This window comes from Amia ocellicauda, chromosome 19, assembly GCF_036373705.1.
Source record: "Amia ocellicauda isolate fAmiCal2 chromosome 19, fAmiCal2.hap1, whole genome shotgun sequence".
Lineage (NCBI taxonomy): Eukaryota > Metazoa > Chordata > Actinopteri > Amiiformes > Amiidae > Amia > Amia ocellicauda.
The window spans coordinates 3,209,448-3,236,729 of NC_089868.1; the positions used below are offsets into that span (position 1 = coordinate 3,209,448).

Below are 27,282 nucleotides of genomic sequence, written 5' to 3' on the forward strand. Positions count from 1 at the left end.
TGCAGTCAGCGAAGTGATCGGGATGTCTGGGGCTGGGTCGGGGAGGGGGGGAATCAGAGTTTTTTATTCGAGACTTTAACACGTCGGCATGGCGTTAAAGTGACCTCTGATGAGTTTTTGCCCCTGGAGGAGTGTGTTCTGGCGATCGGGCAAGTTGTCGGTTGTGAAAATATAAAGTCGGCAGCTCGTATGAGCGGGTCTGTTGTGCTGTTTCTGAGCAGCATTGAGTTGGTCTCGCGTATCGTTGAGACTGGTATAGTGATCGGTGGTGTTTTGATCAATGTCACCCCACTAGCAGCTCCGGCCAGGAGAGTTACTTTGTCTAATGTCCCTCGTTTTCTGTCAAACGACCTATTAGAGAGGGAACTGGCGAGACATGGGTGGATAATGTCGGGTTTGAAACGTATACCGCTGGGGTGTAAGTCACAGCAGTTGAAACATGTTGTTTCGTTCAGAAGGCAGGTATTCATGATTTTGAATGACATAAATGGGGATCTGAACATTGTGCTTAAGTTCAAGGTTGATGGCAATGATTATGTTGTCTTTGTCACATCTGATTCTATGAAGTGCTTCAACTGCGGTAATGAAGGCCACACTGTTAGGCATTGCCCCGAGAAGGATCAGGATGAGGGTGCTGGTCCCAGTCGACGGGGGGGTCAGCCCAAGCAGGCCAGGTCGGGGAGTGGTGAGCAGCCCGGCCGCCCTACTAGCGGAGCAGCCGAAGTGGCAGAGGAGGCGAGAAGAGGGGCTGCGGGGGAGGCTGTTGAAGAGAGTGAGGGTCTGGAGGTCCAGGTACAGGAGAGTGTGGGCGCTGAGAGGACTTCCGACCGCGGCGGTACCGTGCCGACTGTGGAGGTCCCAGGTGTTAGCGGTGTGTCAGCTAATGTTTGTGGAGCATCAGACAGTACGGATGACAGCCGTTTAACTGGACTGGATGGCAGTATACAGCAGCAGGATGGGGCATCAGGTAGTGGAGTGGGGGTGAGCAGCGAGAGGGCTGGTGACCAGACTGAAAAGATGGAGACTGTGAAGACAACACTGAGCAGTGTGTGGGACACGGGAATGGAAGTGGGGACGGATCCTGGTCAGGACAGCAGGGTTTTTAAAGTGCCTGGGAAGAAACGCATTCGCAAATCTGAGGACGGTGCTTCTGCTAAAAAACGGAGTCCAGCTCCTGAGCCTTGATGAGTCAGTGTGCTCCCAGGAGATGCTCAAAGGAGCCTGCCTAAAACAGTGTGCTACCTAGAGATCCTGAAGTCACCCCCGCAACTCAAAAGCACCTGTGTTGCTCCCAGAAACAAAAGAGGAAAAACTGGAAAAACCAGTATACCAGTCAAGCAACTTAAGCTCAAGAAGGGAGGCAGCTTGACCAAGCCAGTTTAAGCTGACAAGTTACTGTGACTGCCTATATTGTTTTTCATTTGTTTGTTTTTTATGACATTGGAGTTACAAGGTTCTGCACTGAACACAAATCTACTAAGAAGTGTCTCCTTAAAACTCAACCATAAAAGTAAAATAATAATAAAATAAAAAACTTCAGAAGGAATTATTTTCAACTGAGAGTTTGCTTGTACACTGTTACTTAACAAAAATATATTACACTGCACACAAATTATTTCTGACCAATCCAACATGGCCAAACGATATAAACAATGCACTTTTCTTGAACAACCCTGAACACAACTTTATACAGCAGGTCACACATCCTATGCATCATTATTTTCAGAGAAGATGCGTTTTGGAGGAATAGAAAATAAAATCTAAACAATAACAAAAGGCTTCCAGCAAATGTGTTGCTTGGCCCCATAATAAGTATTTGAACTGTTTCAAAGTGAAAGCTTCAGACCATTTTGATGCGGTTTGCAAGTTAACAAGTTCTGCTGTCCAAACATGACACTATCCGTAAGTTAGCCACTCAAAGTGACTTAATCATACCCTGCAGAACATCCTTCAAAATTAAGCTTTTTCTATGATAGCCTGCAGTGGTTTTCAACCCTGATCCCGAAGGGCCTCCTCTGACTCCAGCAAGTCTGCAACAGCAGCCACACATTCCTCAGCCCAGTTAAAATGAGGCTCATTTTCACAAGTTAAACATTGTAGCGTAAGGTACACTTATAAATTTCAAGTAAAGAAGTGAATTTATAGTGTCACCATATCACGAATCCTGGAATCTTGTAGAACTCAATTTCTGTAATAATTGGACGCAGACACCAATTCCAAAGATATAAATTGTCAAATTTATTCAAAACAAAGACTAAATGTAGCACTACACTAATTATACAAAAGGGAAGAACTAATTAAAATTCAACTCTAGATCAACAAATCACTTCCGTGACCAAATCAAAGACCATGGGATTTCATATGATAACACAAATCGATTAACAAAAAAGGTTATAAACACATTGACTACAATACCGGTTAGTAAGACGAAGGTGAGTCTCTCGTTAGTATTATTAGTCAGACATTAAATAACTACGCAGGTTAGTATTTATGTCAGGTAACTTCTCGTTATATATATATCAGTCTCATTTACGTTTAGGTGCCGAGAAAGATCCTATCATTACTTGTTACCACACTTTCCCTTAACTGATTATTATTCAATGATTTAGGATAGGCAGGGCCACCAATAATCTAATGTCTATTAACTTGTGTCAATTTCAGACTAAACAGTTAAACAGGAATGAGAAGATATTTCTCGACGTTGACAGATTTTATTTCTAAAATTATCAACAAAACAGTTTAATGCAACACACATTTATATTTAAGAAAACTAAATGATATTACACATTCTAGAGTTATGAATCACAGATTAACATTTCTAATTGATTTCTCAAATGTCATGAATCATGAACTCCAAACTGTTAAACTTATCTGAACTTCGTCGCAGAGAGGCCTCTCTGGCTTCGGGCTCAGATAACAGCACACGGCACGAGGTCCGTGTGGTTTGGAACAAAGGCAGTCCGGTTCGGCTTTGTCCAAGAACTTCCACTCAGTCGATGCACCTGGAAATTGGGGTTTCTCGAAAGTAGTGTCGTTTCCAAACAGATTTTCCACTGGTTTGAAGGCTCCAAGGTTGTGCACAAAATCTTCTTTGAGGAAAGCAGGGCCCTGTTTGTTCCAAGGGTCAAGTTTCTTAAGACTCAAATAGCTATTTAAATGACTGACACTTTCGTATACAGTTGACTTAGTCAATTGTCCAGCTGTATTCACTCCACTGATCAGGTGGGCACAGGCGGGCAGCGCAGTCTGTAAAGTTCTTTATTTAATAAAGTCCTTTAAAAGAATTCTTCGTACGGCTCAATCTCCTTCTCCCAGTTTAACTCTTCTGTTGCCGGCAAAGACTTGGTTGGTTTCTGGTTCCGGTTCTGGCAACAGAGCTACAGGTTGAGCTGTGGCAGCGAGTTACTGGTTCAGGTGAGAGAGAGAGAGAGAAAGACCGTCCGCTGTTCCTTATAGTCTGTCAGATCAATAGGTGATTGGTTCCTGAGTTCTTGAGATTGGATTTCGGTTTCAGCCCCCAGTGTCCTATTGGAGGGGGGCTTGATTTATGACTGATGTCAATCCATGCCATCTTTTGGAAATGCCGGTTGGCCCGGGTTCGTAGCTCTATGTCGGGATTTCGGCTCTCGTCCACTTCAAAGAGTTTTTATCACCTACAGGCCCCTTTCTCCAGACATCTCATAGCAGAATTCCAAACTATTTGGCCTCTTCTTGGTGCCATCCTCCCCAAAACTGTCACTTTGATGCAAACCAGTTCCAAGCTGATGAGCTAAGGAAATCTGATAACTTTGGGGGGGGAGAGGTCTTCTTTAGATCAGTGCTTCAGCTCAGAGCCCAAATGCTCTTATCAGGGACTCTGTTCCCAACATAACGCTACATGAGTAATCGGGCTCTAAATAGCCCCAGGCGTTTCTCCTGCAGTTCTTCCTTCTTTCCACTGCTAGCACTGCCTTTGTGAAGGCGGATGGGGCTTGTGAGAAGTCAACAGCGTGTCTACCGAAAAGGGTGTCTGACTCCTGGTTTTGGATCCGGAAGGGTTGATAACAAACTGAAACGGTTACAATATGATACTGCTTAAATTAACTGTGGATATAGATTGTGATCGTGCTCGGCTAAGGTGTGCTTTCAGTCCGCACACAAAACATTTCAGTCGTCTAATCAAATCGAATAAAACAGCGAGGATAGCATGTTCGATCCGTGTGCTATTGTTTTTCAACAAGTGTAATGCCCTTTGTAACGTTTAACCGATTCGTTGAATAGAGCTTGTTATAGGATATTGTGAACTGAACCTATTTTGCTGTGAATTTATATTGAGTGCGAATAGTTTATTGTGTCTGGTCGCGGTCTGTCTGCACTAAATAAATGATTTGTATCAAGTCATTTTTTAGTTTGTCTGTCTACTTTTTTACCTTGCGACTAAAGGCCACTCCTTGCACTTCACACATTTGCCCTTTTAATTACTCCCTTACTGACATACTTTAACATGCAATGTGCGTGTGATAATAGTTTTAGCAGCCTGTTGCCATTCAGGTGAGACGATACCTAGAAAATCCGTTCTCAGGAGAATTGTGTTTCTTTGCTGATCACGTTCTATGTCGCTTTTTACACAGTTCTTACAAGTGGCACATTGGGGATGAGGAGCAGTGCATGCTGACCCGCATAGCTGTGGACTTCTGCATGGCATGGGGTTACAGGTCATTCCAAGTATTTCAAGACACGAGCAAATGTGTGGACACATTGCGTAGGTTGTGTTGGCCCAACCCTCACAGATTGTGCCAAGTCAAGTAGAGATGCATGTTGTCCTGTTCTAAAGTGACACGTCGTCAACAGCAAAAACATCTCTCAGAGTTCCAGGAATTCCTTGATTGCATTGCTTGCCTTTCCTCAGGAAGACAACACTTGCCAGGCTGGATATTTGCCAAAGGAAGCCAAGAGGACAGGACACCACACCTAGATGCAACTGCATATCTCATTGTCACCAGGAAGGCCCGCCGCAAGTGACCCACCACAGACAGCACTCTGGGCGCAACTTGGCTCACTCGGGACCTGGCCGTGCGACAGAGCGAGACGTGTGCGTAGAGCAGAGACCTTTAGCACAAGCATCAAGCTTGGTTCCATGGTGTAATGGTTAGCACTCTGGACTCTGAATCCAGCGATCCGAGTTCAAGTCTCGGTGGGACCTGGGCCCCATGGCTGGGGCAGCGGCGGCAAAGCGGTGGTCTCCCTGGGTGAGGGCCTGTGTCTGCGATCAGGGCCGTTTACGTTCTTCTTGGGAGGCTTGGAGACGAAGTGGCGAGACCTCCGGGTTGGCGTGCTGCGTTCACCTTCCTGAAACACCGAGGCCTGGGGCCCCCTGGTGGCGACTGCGTGGCTTTAACGGAGAAGGTGCCTGTGTTGAACCCTTCTTGGAAATAATGGTTTTCCCCGATCTATATAGAAGAGGATGGCTATTATTGTAACAACCAGACATTTGTGTCTGCACTGTCACTCACTCATCTATCTATCTCTATCTCTACAGTGGTAGAGGTCTCGCCTGCCACTCGGGATTCCTTTGCTTGATTCGCGGCCACTGGTTTTCTCCGATCTATATAGAAGAGGATGTCTTTTATTGTAACAACCAGACATTTGATTCTGCACTGTCACTCACTCACTCATCTATCTATCTATCTATCTATCTATCGACTATTGACTATCGACATTTGCTGTCTGCCGCTGTGATTGTTGGGAGTGAGTGTGGAGGTGCAGGTGTGCATGTTTGCTGCTGCCAGGTTTGTTTGTGGTTTTTCTCCTCTACTTTTTTCGTTCTTTCTTTCTTTCTTTCTGAATGTGTCTTTGACAGTTTTGTAAGAGGTTTTTCTGAAGAGTTTCCCCATGCTGAGCTGACTCCTGCAGTCAGCGAAGCGATCGGGATGTCTGGGGCTGGGTCGGGGAGGGGGGGAATCAGAGTTTTTTATTCGAGACTTTAACACGTCGGCATGGCGTTAAAGTGACCTCTGATGAGTTTTTGCCCCTGGAGGAGTGTGTTCTGGCGATCGGGCAAGTTGTCGGTTGTGAAAATATAAAGTCGGCAGCTCGTATGAGCGGGTCTGTTGTGCTGTTTCTGAGCAGCATTGAGTTGGTCTCGCGTATCGTTGAGACTGGTATAGTGATCGGTGGTGTTTTGATCAATGTCACCCCACTAGCAGCTCCGGCCAGGAGAGTTACTTTGTCTAATGTCACTCGTTTTCTGTCAAACGACCTATTAGAGAGGGAACTGGCGAGACATGGGTGGATAATGTCGGGTTTGAAACGTATACCGCTGGGGTGTAAGTCACAGCAGTTGAAACATGTTGTTTCGTTCAGAAGGCAGGTATTCATGATTTTGAATGACATAAATGGGGATCTGAACATTGTGCTTAAGTTCAAGGTTGATGGCAATGATTATGTTGTCTTTGTCACATCTGATTCTATGAAGTGCTTCAACTGCGGTAATGAAGGCCACACTGTTAGGCATTGCCCCGAGAAGGATCAGGATGAGGGTGCTGGTCCCAGTCGACGGGGGGGTCAGCCCAAGCAGGCCAGGTCGGGGAGTGGTGAGCAGCCCGGCCGCCCTACTAGCGGAGCAGCCGAAGTGGCAGAGGAGGCGAGAAGAGGGGCTGCGGGGGAGGCTGTTGAAGAGAGTGAGGGTCTGGAGGTCCAGGTACAGGAGAGTGTGGGCGCTGAGAGGACTTCCGACCGCGGCGGTACCGTGCCGACTGTGGAGGTCCCAGGTGTTAGCGGTGTGTCAGCTAATGTTTGTGGAGCATCAGACAGTACGGATGACAGCCGTTTAACTGGACTGGATGGCAGTATACAGCAGCAGGACGGGGCATCAGGTAGTGGAGTGGGGGTGAGCAGCGAGAGGGCTGGTGACCAGACTGAAAAGATGGAGACTGTGAAGACAACACTGAGCAGTGTGTGGGACACGGGAATGGAAGTGGGGACGGATCCTGGTCAGGACAGCAGGGTTTTTAAAGTGCCTGGGAAGAAACGCATTCGCAAATCTGAGGACGGTGCTTCTGCTAAAAAACGGAGTCCAGCTCCTGAGCCTTGATGAGTCAGTGTGCTCCCAGGAGATGCTCAAAGGAGCCTGCCTAAAACAGTGTGCTACCTAGAGATCCTGAAGTCACCCCCGCAACTCAAAAGCACCTGTGTTGCTCCCAGAAACAAAAGAGGAAAAACTGGAAAAACCAGTATACCAGTCAAGCAACTTAAGCTCAAGAAGGGAGGCAGCTTGACCAAGCCAGTTTAAGCTGACAAGTTACTGTGACTGCCTATATTGTTTTTCATTTGTTTGTTTTTTATGACATTGGAGTTACAAGGTTCTGCACTGAACACAAATCTACTAAGAAGTGTCTCCTTAAAACTCAACCATAAAAGTAAAATAATAATAAAATAAAAAACTTCAGAAGGAATTATTTTCAACTGAGAGTTTGCTTGTACACTGTTACTTAACAAAAATATATTACACTGCACACAAATTATTTCTGACCAATCCAACATGGCCAAACGATATAAACAATGCACTTTTCTTGAACAACCCTGAACACAACTTTATACAGCAGGTCACACATCCTATGCATCATTATTTTCAGAGAAGATGCGTTTTGGAGGAATAGAAAATAAAATCTAAACAATAACAAAAGGCTTCCAGCAAATGTGTTGCTTGGCCCCATAATAAGTATTTGAACTGTTTCAAAGTGAAAGCTTCAGACCATTTTGATGCGGTTTGCAAGTTAACAAGTTCTGCTGTCCAAACATGACACTATCCGTAAGTTAGCCACTCAAAGTGACTTAATCATACCCTGCAGAACATCCTTCGAAATTAAGCTTTTTCTATGATAGCCTGCAGTGGTTTTCAACCCTGATCCCGAAGGGCCTCCTCTGACTCCAGCAAGTCTGCAACAGCAGCCACACATTCCTCAGCCCAGTTAAAATGAGGCTCATTTTCACAAGTTAAACATTGTAGCGTAAGGTACACTTATAAATTTCAAGTAAAGAAGTGAATTTATAGTGTCACCATATCACGAATCCTGGAATCTTGTAGAACTCAATTTCTGTAATAATTGGACGCAGACACCAATTCCAAAGATATAAATTGTCAAATTTATTCAAAACAAAGACTAAATGTAGCACTACACTAATTATACAAAAGGGAAGAACTAATTAAAATTCAACTCTAGATCAACAAATCACTTCCGTGACCAAATCAAAGACCATGGGATTTCATATGATAACACAAATCGATTAACAAAAAAGGTTATAAACACATTGACTACAATACCGGTTAGTAAGACGAAGGTGAGTCTCTCGTTAGTATTATTAGTCAGACATTAAATAACTACGCAGGTTAGTATTTATGTCAGGTAACTTCTCGTTATATATATATCAGTCTCATTTACGTTTAGGTGCCGAGAAAGATCCTATCATTACTTGTTACCACACTTTCCCTTAACTGATTATTATTCAATGATTTAGGATAGGCAGGGCCACCAATAATCTAATGTCTATTAACTTGTGTCAATTTCAGACTAAACAGTTAAACAGGAATGAGAAGATATTTCTCGACGTTGACAGATTTTATTTCTAAAATTATCAACAAAACAGTTTAATGCAACACACATTAATATTTAAGAAAACTAAATGATATTACACATTCTAGAGTTATGAATCACAGATTAACATTTCTAATTGATTTCTCAAATGTCATGAATCATGAACTCCAAACTGTTAAACTTATCTGAACTTCGTCGCAGAGAGGCCTCTCTGGCTTCGGGCTCAGATAACAGCACACGGCACGAGGTCCGTGTGGTTTGGAACAAAGGCAGTCCGGTTCGGCTTTGTCCAAGAACTTCCACTCAGTCGATGCACCTGGAAATTGGGGTTTCTCGAAAGTAGTGTCGTTTCCAAACAGATTTTCCACTGGTTTGAAGGCTCCAAGGTTGTGCACAAAATCTTCTTTGAGGAAAGCAGGGCCCTGTTTGTTCCAAGGGTCAAGTTTCTTAAGACTCAAATAGCTATTTAAATGACTGACACTTTCGTATACAGTCGACTTAGTCAATTGTCCAGCTGTATTCACTCCACTGATCAGGTGGGCACAGGCGGGCAGCGCAGTCTGTAAAGTTCTTTATTTAATAAAGTCCTTTAAAAGAATTCTTCGTACGGCTCAATCTCCTTCTCCCAGTTTAACTCTTCTGTTGCCGGCAAAGACTTGGTTGGTTTCTGGTTCCGGTTCTGGCAACAGAGCTACAGGTTGAGCTGTGGCAGCGAGTTACTGGTTCAGGTGAGAGAGAGAGAGAGAAAGACCGTCCGCTGTTCCTTATAGTCTGTCAGATCAATAGGTGATTGGTTCCTGAGTTCTTGAGATTGGATTTCGGTTTCAGCCCCCAGTGTCCTATTGGAGGGGGGCTTGATTTATGACTGATGTCAATCCATGCCATCTTTTGGAAATGCCGGTTGGCCCGGGTTCGTAGCTCTATGTCGGGATTTCGGCTCTCGTCCACTTCAAAGAGTTTTTATCACCTACAGGCCCCTTTCTCCAGACATCTCATAGCAGAATTCCAAACTATTTGGCCTCTTCTTGGTGCCATCCTCCCCAAAACTGTCACTTTGATGCAAACCAGTTCCAAGCTGATGAGCTAAGGAAATCTGATAACTTTGGGGGGGGAGAGGTCTTCTTTAGATCAGTGCTTCAGCTCAGAGCCCAAATGCTCTTATCAGGGACTCTGTTCCCAACATAACGCTACATGAGTAATCGGGCTCTAAATAGCCCCAGGCGTTTCTCCTGCAGTTCTTCCTTCTTTCCACTGCTAGCACTGCCTTTGTGAAGGCGGATGGGGCTTGTGAGAAGTCAACAGCGTGTCTACCGAAAAGGGTGTCTGACTCCTGGTTTTGGATCCGGAAGGGTTGATAACAAACTGAAACGGTTACAATATGATACTGCTTAAATTAACTGTGGATATAGATTGTGATCGTGCTCGGCTAAGGTGTGCTTTCAGTCCGCACACAAAACATTTCAGTCGTCTAATCAAATCGAATAAAACAGCGAGGATAGCATGTTCGATCCGTGTGCTATTGTTTTTCAACAAGTGTAATGCCCTTTGTAACGTTTAACCGATTCGTTGAATAGAGCTTGTTATAGGATATTGTGAACTGAACCTATTTTGCTGTGAATTTATATTGAGTGCGAATAGTTTATTGTGTCTGGTCGCGGTCTGTCTGCACTAAATAAATGATTTGTATCAAGTCATTTTTTAGTTTGTCTGTCTACTTTTTTACCTTGCGACTAAAGGCCACTCCTTGCACTTCACACATTTGCCCTTTTAATTACTCCCTTACTGACATACTTTAACATGCAATGTGCGTGTGATAATAGTTTTAGCAGCCTGTTGCCATTCAGGTGAGACGATACCTAGAAAATCCGTTCTCAGGAGAATTGTGTTTCTTTGCTGATCACGTTCTATGTCGCTTTTTACACAGTTCTTACAAGTGGCACATTGGGGATGAGGAGCAGTGCATGCTGACCCGCATAGCTGTGGACTTCTGCATGGCATGGGGTCACAGGTCATTCCAAGTATTTCAAGACACGAGCAAATGTGTGGACACATTGCGTAGGTTGTGTTGGCCCAACCCTCACAGATTGTGCCAAGTCAAGTAGAGATGCATGTTGTCCTGTTCTAAAGTGACACGTCGTCAACAGCAAAAACATCTCTCAGAGTTCCAGGAATTCCTTGATTGCATTGCTTGCCTTTCCTCAGGAAGACAACACTTGCCAGGCTGGATATTTGCCAAAGGAAGCCAAGAGGACAGGACACCACACCTAGATGCAACTGCATATCTCATTGTCACCAGGAAGGCCCGCCGCAAGTGACCCACCACAGACAGCACTCTGGGCGCAACTTGGCTCACTCGGGACCTGGCCGTGCGACAGAGCGAGACGTGTGCGTAGAGCAGAGACCTTTAGCACAAGCATCAAGCTTGGTTCCATGGTGTAATGGTTAGCACTCTGGACTCTGAATCCAGCGATCCGAGTTCAAGTCTCGGTGGGACCTGGGCCCCATGGCTGGGGCAGCGGCGGCAAAGCGGTGGTCTCCCTGGGTGAGGGCCTGTGTCTGCGATCAGGGCCGTTTACGTTCTTCTTGGGAGGCTTGGAGACGAAGTGGCGAGACCTCCGGGTTGGCGTGCTGCGTTCACCTTCCTGAAACACCAAGGCCTGGGGCCCCCTGGTGGCGACTGCGTGGCTTTAACGGAGAAGGTGCCTGTGTTGAACCCTTCTTGGAAATAATGTTTTTCCCCGATCTATATAGAAGAGGATGGCTATTATTGTAACAACCAGACATTTGTGTCTGCACTGTCACTCACTCATCTATCTATCTCTATCTCTACAGTGGTAGAGGTCTCGCCTGCCACTCGGGATTCCTTTGCTTGATTCGCGGCCACTGGTTTTCTCCGATCTATATAGAAGAGGATGTCTTTTATTGTAACAACCAGACATTTGATTCTGCACTGTCACTCACTCACTCATCTATCTATCTATCTATCTATCTATCGACTATTGACTATCGACATTTGCTGTCTGCCGCTGTGATTGTTGGGAGTGAGTGTGGAGGTGCAGGTGTGCATGTTTGCTGCTGCCAGGTTTGTTTGTGGTTTTTCTCCTCTACTTTTTTCGTTCTTTCTTTCTTTCTTTCTGAATGTGTCTTTGACAGTTTTGTAAGAGGTTTTTCTGAAGAGTTTCCCCATGCTGAGCTGACTCCTGCAGTCAGCGAAGCGATCGGGATGTCTGGGGCTGGGTCGGGGAGGGGGGGAATCAGAGTTTTTTATTCGAGACTTTAACACGTCGGCATGGCGTTAAAGTGACCTCTGAAGAGTTTTTGCCCCTGGAGGAGTGTGTTCTGGCGATCGGGCAAGTTGTCGGTTGTGAAAATATAAAGTCGGCAGCTCGTATGAGCGGGTCTGTTGTGCTGTTTCTGAGCAGCATTGAGTTGGTCTCGCGTATCGTTGAGACTGGTATAGTGATCGGTGGTGTTTTGATCAATGTCACCCCACTAGCAGCTCCGGCCAGGAGAGTTACTTTGTCTAATGTCACTCGTTTTCTGTCAAACGACCTATTAGAGAGGGAACTGGCGAGACATGGGTGGATAATGTCGGGTTTGAAACGTATACCGCTGGGGTGTAAGTCACAGCAGTTGAAACATGTTGTTTCGTTCAGAAGGCAGGTATTCATGATTTTGAATGACATAAATGGGGATCTGAACATTGTGCTTAAGTTCAAGTTTGATGGCAATGATTATGTTGTCTTTGTCACATCTGATTCTATGAAGTGCTTCAACTGCGGTAATGAAGGCCACACTGTTAGGCATTGCCCCGAGAAGGATCAGGATGAGGGTGCTGGTCCCAGTCGACGGGGGGGTCAGCCCAAGCAGGCCAGGTCGGGGAGTGGTGAGCAGCCCGGCCGCCCTACTAGCGGAGCAGCCGAAGTGGCAGAGGAGGCGAGAAGAGGGGCTGCGGGGGAGGCTGTTGAAGAGAGTGAGGGTCTGGAGGTCCAGGTACAGGAGAGTGTGGGCGCTGAGAGGACTTCCGACCGCGGCGGTACCGTGCCGACTGTGGAGGTCCCAGGTGTTAGCGGTGTGTCAGCTAATGTTTGTGGAGCATCAGACAGTACGGATGACAGCCGTTTAACTGGACTGGATGGCAGTATACAGCAGCAGGACGGGGCATCAGGTAGTGGAGTGGGGGTGAGCAGCGAGAGGGCTGGTGACCAGACTGAAAAGATGGAGACTGTGAAGACAACACTGAGCAGTGTGTGGGACACGGGAATGGAAGTGGGGACGGATCCTGGTCAGGACAGCAGGGTTTTTAAAGTGCCTGGGAAGAAACGCATTCGCAAATCTGAGGACGGTGCTTCTGCTAAAAAACGGAGTCCAGCTCCTGAGCCTTGATGAGTCAGTGTGCTCCCAGGAGATGCTCAAAGGAGCCTGCCTAAAACAGTGTGCTACCTAGAGATCCTGAAGTCACCCCCGCAACTCAAAAGCACCTGTGTTGCTCCCAGAAACAAAAGAGGAAAAACTGGAAAAACCAGTATACCAGTCAAGCAACTTAAGCTCAAGAAGGGAGGCAGCTTGACCAAGCCAGTTTAAGCTGACAAGTTACTGTGACTGCCTATATTGTTTTTCATTTGTTTGTTTTTTATGACATTGGAGTTACAAGGTTCTGCACTGAACACAAATCTACTAAGAAGTGTCTCCTTAAAACTCAACCATAAAAGTAAAATAATAATAAAATAAAAAACTTCAGAAGGAATTATTTTCAACTGAGAGTTTGCTTGTACACTGTTACTTAACAAAAATATATTACACTGCACACAAATTATTTCTGACCAATCCAACATGGCCAAACGATATAAACAATGCACTTTTCTTGAACAACCCTGAACACAACTTTATACAGCAGGTCACACATCCTATGCATCATTATTTTCAGAGAAGATGCGTTTTGGAGGAATAGAAAATAAAATCTAAACAATAACAAAAGGCTTCCAGCAAATGTGTTGCTTGGCCCCATAATAAGTATTTGAACTGTTTCAAAGTGAAAGCTTCAGACCATTTTGATGCGGTTTGCAAGTTAACAAGTTCTGCTGTCCAAACATGACACTATCCGTAAGTTAGCCACTCAAAGTGACTTAATCATACCCTGCAGAACATCCTTCGAAATTAAGCTTTTTCTATGATAGCCTGCAGTGGTTTTCAACCCTGATCCCGAAGGGCCTCCTCTGACTCCAGCAAGTCTGCAACAGCAGCCACACATTCCTCAGCCCAGTTAAAATGAGGCTCATTTTCACAAGTTAAACATTGTAGCGTAAGGTACACTTATAAATTTCAAGTAAAGAAGTGAATTTATAGTGTCACCATATCACGAATCCTGGAATCTTGTAGAACTCAATTTCTGTAATAATTGGACGCAGACACCAATTCCAAAGATATAAATTGTCAAATTTATTCAAAACAAAGACTAAATGTAGCACTACACTAATTATACAAAAGGGAAGAACTAATTAAAATTCAACTCTAGATCAACAAATCACTTCCGTGACCAAATCAAAGACCATGGGATTTCATATGATAACACAAATCGATTAACAAAAAAGGTTATAAACACATTGACTACAATACCGGTTAGTAAGACGAAGGTGAGTCTCTCGTTAGTATTATTAGTCAGACATTAAATAACTACGCAGGTTAGTATTTATGTCAGGTAACTTCTCGTTATATATATATCAGTCTCATTTACGTTTAGGTGCCGAGAAAGATCCTATCATTACTTGTTACCACACTTTCCCTTAACTGATTATTATTCAATGATTTAGGATAGGCAGGGCCACCAATAATCTAATGTCTATTAACTTGTGTCAATTTCAGACTAAACAGTTAAACAGGAATGAGAAGATATTTCTCGACGTTGACAGATTTTATTTCTAAAATTATCAACAAAACAGTTTAATGCAACACACATTTATATTTAAGAAAACTAAATGATATTACACATTCTAGAGTTATGAATCACAGATTAACATTTCTAATTGATTTCTCAAATGTCATGAATCATGAACTCCAAACTGTTAAACTTATCTGAACTTCGTCGCAGAGAGGCCTCTCTGGCTTCGGGCTCAGATAACAGCACACGGCACGAGGTCCGTGTGGTTTGGAACAAAGGCAGTCCGGTTCGGCTTTGTCCAAGAACTTCCACTCAGTCGATGCACCTGGAAATTGGGGTTTCTCGAAAGTAGTGTCGTTTCCAAACAGATTTTCCACTGGTTTGAAGGCTCCAAGGTTGTGCACAAAATCTTCTTTGAGGAAAGCAGGGCCCTGTTTGTTCCAAGGGTCAAGTTTCTTAAGACTCAAATAGCTATTTAAATGACTGACACTTTCGTATACAGTCGACTTAGTCAATTGTCCAGCTGTATTCACTCCACTGATCAGGTGGGCACAGGCGGGCAGCGCAGTCTGTAAAGTTCTTTATTTAATAAAGTCCTTTAAAAGAATTCTTCGTACGGCTCAATCTCCTTCTCCCAGTTTAACTCTTCTGTTGCCGGCAAAGACTTGGTTGGTTTCTGGTTCCGGTTCTGGCAACAGAGCTACAGGTTGAGCTGTGGCAGCGAGTTACTGGTTCAGGTGAGAGAGAGAGAGAGAAAGACCGTCCGCTGTTCCTTATAGTCTGTCAGATCAATAGGTGATTGGTTCCTGAGTTCTTGAGATTGGATTTCGGTTTCAGCCCCCAGTGTCCTATTGGAGGGGGGCTTGATTTATGACTGATGTCAATCCATGCCATCTTTTGGAAATGCCGGTTGGCCCGGGTTCGTAGCTCTATGTCGGGATTTCGGCTCTCGTCCACTTCAAAGAGTTTTTATCACCTACAGGCCCCTTTCTCCAGACATCTCATAGCAGAATTCCAAACTATTTGGCCTCTTCTTGGTGCCATCCTCCCCAAAACTGTCACTTTGATGCAAACCAGTTCCAAGCTGATGAGCTAAGGAAATCTGATAACTTTGGGGGGGGAGAGGTCTTCTTTAGATCAGTGCTTCAGCTCAGAGCCCAAATGCTCTTATCAGGGACTCTGTTCCCAACATAACGCTACATGAGTAATCGGGCTCTAAATAGCCCCAGGCGTTTCTCCTGCAGTTCTTCCTTCTTTCCACTGCTAGCACTGCCTTTGTGAAGGCGGATGGGGCTTGTGAGAAGTCAACAGCGTGTCTACCGAAAAGGGTGTCTGACTCCTGGTTTTGGATCCGGAAGGGTTGATAACAAACTGAAACGGTTACAATATGATACTGCTTAAATTAACTGTGGATATAGATTGTGATCGTGCTCGGCTAAGGTGTGCTTTCAGTCCGCACACAAAACATTTCAGTCGTCTAATCAAATCGAATAAAACAGCGAGGATAGCATGTTCGATCCGTGTGCTATTGTTTTTCAACAAGTGTAATGCCCTTTGTAACGTTTAACCGATTCGTTGAATAGAGCTTGTTATAGGATATTGTGAACTGAACCTATTTTGCTGTGAATTTATATTGAGTGCGAATAGTTTATTGTGTCTGGTCGCGGTCTGTCTGCACTAAATAAATGATTTGTATCAAGTCATTTTTTAGTTTGTCTGTCTACTTTTTTACCTTGCGACTAAAGGCCACTCCTTGCACTTCACACATTTGCCCTTTTAATTACTCCCTTACTGACATACTTTAACATGCAATGTGCGTGTGATAATAGTTTTAGCAGCCTGTTGCCATTCAGGTGAGACGATACCTAGAAAATCCGTTCTCAGGAGAATTGTGTTTCTTTGCTGATCACGTTCTATGTCGCTTTTTACACAGTTCTTACAAGTGGCACATTGGGGATGAGGAGCAGTGCATGCTGACCCGCATAGCTGTGGACTTCTGCATGGCATGGGGTCACAGGTCATTCCAAGTATTTCAAGACACGAGCAAATGTGTGGACACATTGCGTAGGTTGTGTTGGCCCAACCCTCACAGATTGTGCCAAGTCAAGTAGAGATGCATGTTGTCCTGTTCTAAAGTGACACGTCGTCAACAGCAAAAACATCTCTCAGAGTTCCAGGAATTCCTTGATTGCATTGCTTGCCTTTCCTCAGGAAGACAACACTTGCCAGGCTGGATATTTGCCAAAGGAAGCCAAGAGGACAGGACACCACACCTAGATGCAACTGCATATCTCATTGTCACCAGGAAGGCCCGCCGCAAGTGACCCACCACAGCACTCTGGGCGCAACTTGGCTCACTCGGGACCTGGCCGTGCGACAGAGCGAGACGTGTGCGTAGAGCAGAGACCTTTAGCACAAGCATCAAGCTTGGTTCCATGGTGTAATGGTTAGCACTATGGACTCTGAATCCAGCGATCTGAGTTCAAGTCTCGGTGGGACCTGGGCCCCATGGCTGGGGCAGCGGCGGCAAAGCGGTGGTCTCCCTGGGTGAGGGCCTGTGTCTGCGATCAGGGCCGTTTACGTTCTTCTTGGGAGGCTTGGAGACGAAGTGGCGAGACCTCCGGGTTGGCGTGCTGCGTTCACCTTCCTGAAACACCGAGGCCTGGGGCCCCCTGGTGGCGACTGCGTGGCTTTAACGGAGAAGGTGCCTGTGTTGAACCCTTCTTGGAAATAATGGTTTTCCCCGATCTATATAGAAGAGGATGGCTATTATTGTAACAACCAGACATTTGTGTCTGCACTGTCACTCACTCATCTATCTATCTCTATCTCTACAGTGGTAGAGGTCTCGCCTGCCACTCGGGATTCCTTTGCTTGATTCGCGGCCACTGGTTTTCTCCGATCTATATAGAAGAGGATGTCTTTTATTGTAACAACCAGACATTTGATTCTGCACTGTCACTCACTCACTCATCTATCTATCTATCTATCTATCTATCGACTATTGACTATCGACATTTGCTGTCTGCCGCTGTGATTGTTGGGAGTGAGTGTGGAGGTGCAGGTGTGCATGTTTGCTGCTGCCAGGTTTGTTTGTGGTTTTTCTCCTCTACTTTTTTCGTTCTTTCTTTCTTTCTTTCTGAATGTGTCTTTGACAGTTTTGTAAGAGGTTTTTCTGAAGAGTTTCCCCATGCTGAGCTGACTCCTGCAGTCAGCGAAGTGATCGGGATGTCTGGGGCTGGGTCGGGGAGGGGGGGAATCAGAGTTTTTTATTCGAGACTTTAACACGTCGGCATGGCGTTAAAGTGACCTCTGATGAGTTTTTGCCCCTGGAGGAGTGTGTTCTGGCGATCGGGCAAGTTGTCGGTTGTGAAAATATAAAGTCGGCAGCTCGTATGAGCGGGTCTGTTGTGCTGTTTCTGAGCAGCATTGAGTTGGTCTCGCGTATCGTTGAGACTGGTATAGTGATCGGTGGTGTTTTGATCAATGTCACCCCACTAGCAGCTCCGGCCAGGAGAGTTACTTTGTCTAATGTCACTCGTTTTCTGTCAAACGACCTATTAGAGAGGGAACTGGCGAGACATGGGTGGATAATGTCGGGTTTGAAACGTATACCGCTGGGGTGTAAGTCACAGCAGTTGAAACATGTTGTTTCGTTCAGAAGGCAGGTATTCATGATTTTGAATGACATAAATGGGGATCTGAACATTGTGCTTAAGTTCAAGGTTGATGGCAATGATTATGTTGTCTTTGTCACATCTGATTCTATGAAGTGCTTCAACTGCGGTAATGAAGGCCACACTGTTAGGCATTGCCCCGAGAAGGATCAGGATGAGGGTGCTGGTCCCAGTCGACGGGGGGGTCAGCCCAAGCAGGCCAGGTCGGGGAGTGGTGAGCAGCCCGGCCGCCCTACTAGCGGAGCAGCCGAAGTGGCAGAGGAGGCGAGAAGAGGGGCTGCGGGGGAGGCTGTTGAAGAGAGTGAGGGTCTGGAGGTCCAGGTACAGGAGAGTGTGGGCGCTGAGAGGACTTCCGACCGCGGCGGTACCGTGCCGACTGTGGAGGTCCCAGGTGTTAGCGGTGTGTCAGCTAATGTTTGTGGAGCATCAGACAGTACGGATGACAGCCGTTTAACTGGACTGGATGGCAGTATACAGCAGCAGGACGGGGCATCAGGTAGTGGAGTGGGGGTGAGCAGCGAGAGGGCTGGTGACCAGACTGAAAAGATGGAGACTGTGAAGACAACACTGAGCAGTGTGTGGGACACGGGAATGGAAGTGGGGACGGATCCTGGTCAGGACAGCAGGGTTTTTAAAGTGCCTGGGAAGAAACGCATTCGCAAATCTGAGGACGGTGCTTCTGCTAAAAAACGGAGTCCAGCTCCTGAGCCTTGATGAGTCAGTGTGCTCCCAGGAGATGCTCAAAGGAGCCTGCCTAAAACAGTGTGCTACCTAGAGATCCTGAAGTCACCCCCGCAACTCAAAAGCACCTGTGTTGCTCCCAGAAACAAAAGAGGAAAAACTGGAAAAACCAGTATACCAGTCAAGCAACTTAAGCTCAAGAAGGGAGGCAGCTTGACCAAGCCAGTTTAAGCTGACAAGTTACTGTGACTGCCTATATTGTTTTTCATTTGTTTGTTTTTTATGACATTGGAGTTACAAGGTTCTGCACTGAACACAAATCTACTAAGAAGTGTCTCCTTAAAACTCAACCATAAAAGTAAAATAATAATAAAATAAAAAACTTCAGAAGGAATTATTTTCAACTGAGAGTTTGCTTGTACACTGTTACTTAACAAAAATATATTACACTGCACACAAATTATTTCTGACCAATCCAACATGGCCAAACGATATAAACAATGCACTTTTCTTGAACAACCCTGAACACAACTTTATACAGCAGGTCACACATCCTATGCATCATTATTTTCAGAGAAGATGCGTTTTGGAGGAATAGAAAATAAAATCTAAACAATAACAAAAGGCTTCCAGCAAATGTGTTGCTTGGCCCCATAATAAGTATTTGAACTGTTTCAAAGTGAAAGCTTCAGACCATTTTGATGCGGTTTGCAAGTTAACAAGTTCTGCTGTCCAAACATGACACTATCCGTAAGTTAGCCACTCAAAGTGACTTAATCATACCCTGCAGAACATCCTTCGAAATTAAGCTTTTTCTATGATAGCCTGCAGTGGTTTTCAACCCTGATCCCGAAGGGCCTCCTCTGACTCCAGCAAGTCTGCAACAGCAGCCACACATTCCTCAGCCCAGTTAAAATGAGGCTCATTTTCACAAGTTAAACATTGTAGCGTAAGGTACACTTATAAATTTCAAGTAAAGAAGTGAATTTATAGTGTCACCATATCACGAATCCTGGAATCTTGTAGAACTCAATTTCTGTAATAATTGGACGCAGACACCAATTCCAAAGATATAAATTGTCAAATTTATTCAAAACAAAGACTAAATGTAGCACTACACTAATTATACAAAAGGGAAGAACTAATTAAAATTCAACTCTAGATCAACAAATCACTTCCGTGACCAAATCAAAGACCATGGGATTTCATATGATAACACAAATCGATTAACAAAAAAGGTTATAAACACATTGACTACAATACCGGTTAGTAAGACGAAGGTGAGTCTCTCGTTAGTATTATTAGTCAGACATTAAATAACTACGCAGGTTAGTATTTATGTCAGGTAACTTCTCGTTATATATATATCAGTCTCATTTACGTTTAGGTGCCGAGAAAGATCCTATCATTACTTGTTACCACACTTTCCCTTAACTGATTATTATTCAATGATTTAGGATAGGCAGGGCCACCAATAATCTAATGTCTATTAACTTGTGTCAATTTCAGACTAAACAGTTAAACAGGAATGAGAAGATATTTCTCGACGTTGACAGATTTTATTTCTAAAATTATCAACAAAACAGTTTAATGCAACACACATTTATATTTAAGAAAACTAAATGATATTACACATTCTAGAGTTATGAATCACAGATTAACATTTCTAATTGATTTCTCAAATGTCATGAATCATGAACTCCAAACTGTTAAACTTATCTGAACTTCGTCGCAGAGAGGCCTCTCTGGCTTCGGGCTCAGATAACAGCACACGGCACGAGGTCCGTGTGGTTTGGAACAAAGGCAGTCCGGTTCGGCTTTGTCCAAGAACTTCCACTCAGTCGATGCACCTGGAAATTGGGGTTTCTCGAAAGTAGTGTCGTTTCCAAACAGATTTTCCACTGGTTTGAAGGCTCCAAGGTTGTGCACAAAATCTTCTTTGAGGAAAGCAGGGCCCTGTTTGTTCCAAGGGTCAAGTTTCTTAAGACTCAAATAGCTATTTAAATGACTGACACTTTCGTATACAGTCGACTTAGTCAATTGTCCAGCTGTATTCACTCCACTGATCAGGTGGGCACAGGCGGGCAGCGCAGTCTGTAAAGTTCTTTATTTAATAAAGTCCTTTAAAAGAATTCTTCGTACGGCTCAATCTCCTTCTCCCAGTTTAACTCTTCTGTTGCCGGCAAAGACTTGGTTGGTTTCTGGTTCCGGTTCTGGCAACAGAGCTACAGGTTGAGCTGTGGCAGCGAGTTACTGGTTCAGGTGAGAGAGAGAGAGAGAAAGACCGTCCGCTGTTCCTTATAGTCTGTCAGATCAATAGGTGATTGGTTCCTGAGTTCTTGAGATTGGATTTCGGTTTCAGCCCCCAGTGTCCTATTGGAGGGGGGCTTGATTTATGACTGATGTCAATCCATGCCATCTTTTGGAAATGCCGGTTGGCCCGGGTTCGTAGCTCTATGTCGGGATTTCGGCTCTCGTCCACTTCAAAGAGTTTTTATCACCTACAGGCCCCTTTCTCCAGACATCTCATAGCAGAATTCCAAACTATTTGGCCTCTTCTTGGTGCCATCCTCCCCAAAACTGTCACTTTGATGCAAACCAGTTCCAAGCTGATGAGCTAAGGAAATCTGATAACTTTGGGGGGGGAGAGGTCTTCTTTAGATCAGTGCTTCAGCTCAGAGCCAAAAAACTCTTATAAGGGACTCTGTTCCCAACATAACGCTACATGAGTAATCGGGCTCTAAATAGCCCCAGGCGTTTCTCCTGCAGTTCTTCCTTCTTTCCACTGCTAGCACTGCCTTTGTGAAGGCGGATGGGGCTTGTGAGAAGTCAACAGCGTGTCTACCGAAAAGGGTGTCTGACTCCTGGTTTTGGATCCGGAAGGGTTGATAACAAACTGAAACGGTTACAATATGATACTGCTTAAATTAACTGTGGATATAGATTGTGATCGTGCTCGGCTAAGGTGTGCTTTCAGTCCGCACACAAAACATTTCAGTCGTCTAATCAAATCGAATAAAACAGCGAGGATAGCATGTTCGATCCGTGTGCTATTGTTTTTCAACAAGTGTAATGCCCTTTGTAACGTTTAACCGATTCGTTGAATAGAGCTTGTTATAGGATATTGTGAACTGAACCTATTTTGCTGTGAATTTATATTGAGTGCGAATAGTTTATTGTGTCTGGTCGCGGTCTGTCTGCACTAAATAAATGATTTGTATCAAGTCATTTTTTAGTTTGTCTGTCTACTTTTTTACCTTGCGACTAAAGGCCACTCCTTGCACTTCACACATTTGCCCTTTTAATTACTCCCTTACTGACATACTTTAACATGCAATGTGCGTGTGATAATAGTTTTAGCAGCCTGTTGCCATTCAGGTGAGACGATACCTAGAAAATCCGTTCTCAGGAGAATTGTGTTTCTTTGCTGATCACGTTCTATGTCGCTTTTTACACAGTTCTTACAAGTGGCACATTGGGGATGAGGAGCAGTGCATGCTGACCCGCATAGCTGTGGACTTCTGCATGGCATGGGGTCACAGGTCATTCCAAGTATTTCAAGACACGAGCAAATGTGTGGACACATTGCGTAGGTTGTGTTGGCCCAACCCTCACAGATTGTGCCAAGTCAAGTAGAGATGCATGTTGTCCTGTTCTAAAGTGACACGTCGTCAACAGCAAAAACATCTCTCAGAGTTCCAGGAATTCCTTGATTGCATTGCTTGCCTTTCCTCAGGAAGACAACACTTGCCAGGCTGGATATTTGCCAAAGGAAGCCAAGAGGACAGGACACCACACCTAGATGCAACTGCATATCTCATTGTCACCAGGAAGGCCCGCCGCAAGTGACCCACCACAGACAGCACTCTGGGCGCAACTTGGCTCACTCGGGACCTGGCCGTGCGACAGAGCGAGACGTGTGCGTAGAGCAGAGACCTTTAGCACAAGCATCAAGCTTGGTTCCATGGTGTAATGGTTAGCACTCTGGACTCTGAATCCAGCGATCCGAGTTCAAGTCTCGGTGGGACCTGGGCCCCATGGCTGGGGCAGCGGCGGCAAAGCGGTGGTCTCCCTGGGTGAGGGCCTGTGTCTGCGATCAGGGCCGTTTACGTTCTTCTTGGGAGGCTTGGAGACGAAGTGGCGAGACCTGGCGTGCTGCGTTCACCTTCCTGAAACACCGAGGCCTGGGGCCCCCTGGTGGCGACTGCGTGGCTTTAACGGAGAAGGTGCCTGTGTTGAACCCTTCTTGGAAATAATGGTTTTCCCCGATCTATATAGAAGAGGATGGCTATTATTGTAACAACCAGACATTTGTGTCTGCACTGTCACTCACTCATCTATCTATCTCTATCTCTACAGTGGTAGAGGTCTCGCCTGCCACTCGGGATTCCTTTGCTTGATTCGCGGCCACTGGTTTTCTCCGATCTATATAGAAGAGGATGTCTTTTATTGTAACAACCAGACATTTGATTCTGCACTGTCACTCACTCACTCATCTATCTATCTATCTATCTATCTATCGACTATTGACTATCGACATTTGCTGTCTGCCGCTGTGATTGTTGGGAGTGAGTGTGGAGGTGCAGGTGTGCATGTTTGCTGCTGCCAGGTTTGTTTGTGGTTTTTCTCCTCTACTTTTTTCGTTCTTTCTTTCTTTCTTTCTGAATGTGTCTTTGACAGTTTTGTAAGAGGTTTTTCTGAAGAGTTTCCCCATGCTGAGCTGACTCCTGCAGTCAGCGAAGTGATCGGGATGTCTGGGGCTGGGTCGGGGAGGGGGGGAATCAGAGTTTTTTATTCGAGACTTTAACACGTCGGCATGGCGTTAAAGTGACCTCTGATGAGTTTTTGCCCCTGGAGGAGTGTGTTCTGGCGATCGGGCAAGTTGTCGGTTGTGAAAATATAAAGTCGGCAGCTCGTATGAGCGGGTCTGTTGTGCTGTTTCTGAGCAGCATTGAGTTGGTCTCGCGTATCGTTGAGACTGGTATAGTGATCGGTGGTGTTTTGATCAATGTCACCCCACTAGCAGCTCCGGCCAGGAGAGTTACTTTGTCTAATGTCACTCGTTTTCTGTCAAACGACCTATTAGAGAGGGAACTGGCGAGACATGGGTGGATAATGTCGGGTTTGAAACGTATACCGCTGGGGTGTAAGTCACAGCAGTTGAAACATGTTGTTTCGTTCAGAAGGCAGGTATTCATGATTTTGAATGACATAAATGGGGATCTGAACATTGTGCTTAAGTTCAAGGTTGATGGCAATGATTATGTTGTCTTTGTCACATCTGATTCTATGAAGTGCTTCAACTGCGGTAATGAAGGCCACACTGTTAGGCATTGCCCCGAGAAGGATCAGGATGAGGGTGCTGGTCCCAGTCGACGGGGGGGTCAGCCCAAGCAGGCCAGGTCGGGGAGTGGTGAGCAGCCCGGCCGCCCTACTAGCGGAGCAGCCGAAGTGGCAGAGGAGGCGAGAAGAGGGGCTGCGGGGGAGGCTGTTGAAGAGAGTGAGGGTCTGGAGGTCCAGGTACAGGAGAGTGTGGGCGCTGAGAGGACTTCCGACCGCGGCGGTACCGTGCCGACTGTGGAGGTCCCAGGTGTTAGCGGTGTGTCAGCTAATGTTTGTGGAGCATCAGACAGTACGGATGACAGCCGTTTAACTGGACTGGATGGCAGTATACAGCAGCAGGACGGGGCATCAGGTAGTGGAGTGGGGGTGAGCAGCGAGAGGGCTGGTGACCAGACTGAAAAGATGGAGACTGTGAAGACAACACTGAGCAGTGTGTGGGACACGGGAATGGAAGTGGGGACGGATCCTGGTCAGGACAGCAGGGTTTTTAAAGTGCCTGGGAAGAAACGCATTCGCAAATCTGAGGACGGTGCTTCTGCTAAAAAACGGAGTCCAGCTCCTGAGCCTTGATGAGTCAGTGTGCTCCCAGGAGATGCTCAAAGGAGCCTGCCTAAAACAGTGTGCTACCTAGAGATCCTGAAGTCACCCCCGCAACTCAAAAGCACCTGTGTTGCTCCCAGAAACAAAAGAGGAAAAACTGGAAAAACCAGTATACCAGTCAAGCAACTTAAGCTCAAGAAGGGAGGCAGCTTGACCAAGCCAGTTTAAGCTGACAAGTTACTGTGACTGCCTATATTGTTTTTCATTTGTTTGTTTTTTATGACATTGGAGTTACAAGGTTCTGCACTGAACACAAATCTACTAAGAAGTGTCTCCTTAAAACTCAACCATAAAAGTAAAATAATAATAAAATAAAAAACTTCAGAAGGAATTATTTTCAACTGAGAGTTTGCTTGTACACTGTTACTTAACAAAAATATATTACACTGCACACAAATTATTTCTGACCAATCCAACATGGCCAAACGATATAAACAATGCACTTTTCTTGAACAACCCTGAACACAACTTTATACAGCAGGTCACACATCCTATGCATCATTATTTTCAGAGAAGATGCGTTTTGGAGGAATAGAAAATAAAATCTAAACAATAACAAAAGGCTTCCAGCAAATGTGTTGCTTGGCCCCATAATAAGTATTTGAACTGTTTCAAAGTGAAAGCTTCAGACCATTTTGATGCGGTTTGCAAGTTAACAAGTTCTGCTGTCCAAACATGACACTATCCGTAAGTTAGCCACTCAAAGTGACTTAATCATACCCTGCAGAACATCCTTCAAAATTAAGCTTTTTCTATGATAGCCTGCAGTGGTTTTCAACCCTGATCCCGAAGGGCCTCCTCTGACTCCAGCAAGTCTGCAACAGCAGCCACACATTCCTCAACCCAGTTAAAATGAGGCTCATTTTCACAAGTTAAACATTGTAGCGTAAGGTACACTTATAAATTTCAAGTAAAGAAGTGAATTTATAGTGTCACCATATCACGAATCCTGGAATCTTGTAGAACTCAATTTCTGTAATAATTGGACGCAGACACCAATTCCAAAGATATAAATTGTCAAATTTATTCAAAACAAAGACTAAATGTAGCACTACACTAATTATACAAAAGGGAAGAACTAATTAAAATTCAACTCTAGATCAACAAATCACTTCCGTGACCAAATCAAAGACCATGGGATTTCATATGATAACACAAATCGATTAACAAAAAAGGTTATAAACACATTGACTACAATACCGGTTAGTAAGACGAAGGTGAGTCTCTCGTTAGTATTATTAGTCAGACATTAAATAACTACGCAGGTTAGTATTTATGTCAGGTAACTTCTCGTTATATATATATCAGTCTCATTTACGTTTAGGTGCCGAGAAAGATCCTATCATTACTTGTTACCACACTTTCCCTTAACTGATTATTATTCAATGATTTAGGATAGGCAGGGCCACCAATAATCTAATGTCTATTAACTTGTGTCAATTTCAGACTAAACAGTTAAACAGGAATGAGAAGATATTTCTCGACGTTGACAGATTTTATTTCTAAAATTATCAACAAAACAGTTTAATGCAACACACATTTATATTTAAGAAAACTAAATGATATTACACATTCTAGAGTTATGAATCACAGATTAACATTTCTAATTGATTTCTCAAATGTCATGAATCATGAACTCCAAACTGTTAAACTTATCTGAACTTCGTCGCAGAGAGGCCTCTCTGGCTTCGGGCTCAGATAACAGCACACGGCACGAGGTCCGTGTGGTTTGGAACAAAGGCAGTCCGGTTCGGCTTTGTCCAAGAACTTCCACTCAGTCGATGCACCTGGAAATTGGGGTTTCTCGAAAGTAGTGTCGTTTCCAAACAGATTTTCCACTGGTTTGAAGGCTCCAAGGTTGTGCACAAAATCTTCTTTGAGGAAAGCAGGGCCCTGTTTGTTCCAAGGGTCAAGTTTCTTAAGACTCAAATAGCTATTTAAATGACTGACACTTTCGTATACAGTCGACTTAGTCAATTGTCCAGCTGTATTCACTCCACTGATCAGGTGGGCACAGGCGGGCAGCGCAGTCTGTAAAGTTCTTTATTTAATAAAGTCCTTTAAAAGAATTCTTCGTACGGCTCAATCTCCTTCTCCCAGTTTAACTCTTCTGTTGCCGGCAAAGACTTGGTTGGTTTCTGGTTCCGGTTCTGGCAACAGAGCTACAGGTTGAGCTGTGGCAGCGAGTTACTGGTTCAGGTGAGAGAGAGAGAGAGAAAGACCGTCCGCTGTTCCTTATAGTCTGTCAGATCAATAGGTGATTGGTTCCTGAGTTCTTGAGATTGGATTTCGGTTTCAGCCCCCAGTGTCCTATTGGAGGGGGGCTTGATTTATGACTGATGTCAATCCATGCCATCTTTTGGAAATGCCGGTTGGCCCGGGTTCGTAGCTCTATGTCGGGATTTCGGCTCTCGTCCACTTCAAAGAGTTTTTATCACCTACAGGCCCCTTTCTCCAGACATCTCATAGCAGAATTCCAAACTATTTGGCCTCTTCTTGGTGCCATCCTCCCCAAAACTGTCACTTTGAT

At 44.8% G+C, this 27,282-nt stretch overlaps 4 non-coding genes across 4 annotated transcripts; all 4 read left to right on the forward strand.

Moving 5' to 3' along the window:
* The first annotated feature begins 5,110 nt into the window (after nucleotides 1–5,110).
* Nucleotides 5,111–5,182, forward strand: trnaq-cug (transfer RNA glutamine (anticodon CUG)). The gene has a single exon. It is a non-coding gene; the product is annotated as a tRNA-Gln (tRNA).
* A 5,815-nt stretch (nucleotides 5,183–10,997) lies between these two features.
* Nucleotides 10,998–11,069, forward strand: trnaq-cug (transfer RNA glutamine (anticodon CUG)). Its single transcript has one exon. It is a non-coding gene; the product is annotated as a tRNA-Gln (tRNA).
* A 5,811-nt stretch (nucleotides 11,070–16,880) lies between these two features.
* On the forward strand, nucleotides 16,881–16,952 carry trnaq-cug (transfer RNA glutamine (anticodon CUG)). Its single transcript has one exon. It is a non-coding gene; the product is annotated as a tRNA-Gln (tRNA).
* Nucleotides 16,953–22,767: 5,815 nt separating this feature from the next.
* Nucleotides 22,768–22,839, forward strand: trnaq-cug (transfer RNA glutamine (anticodon CUG)). The gene has a single exon. It is a non-coding gene; the product is annotated as a tRNA-Gln (tRNA).
* Nucleotides 22,840–27,282: the final 4,443 nt, after the last annotated feature.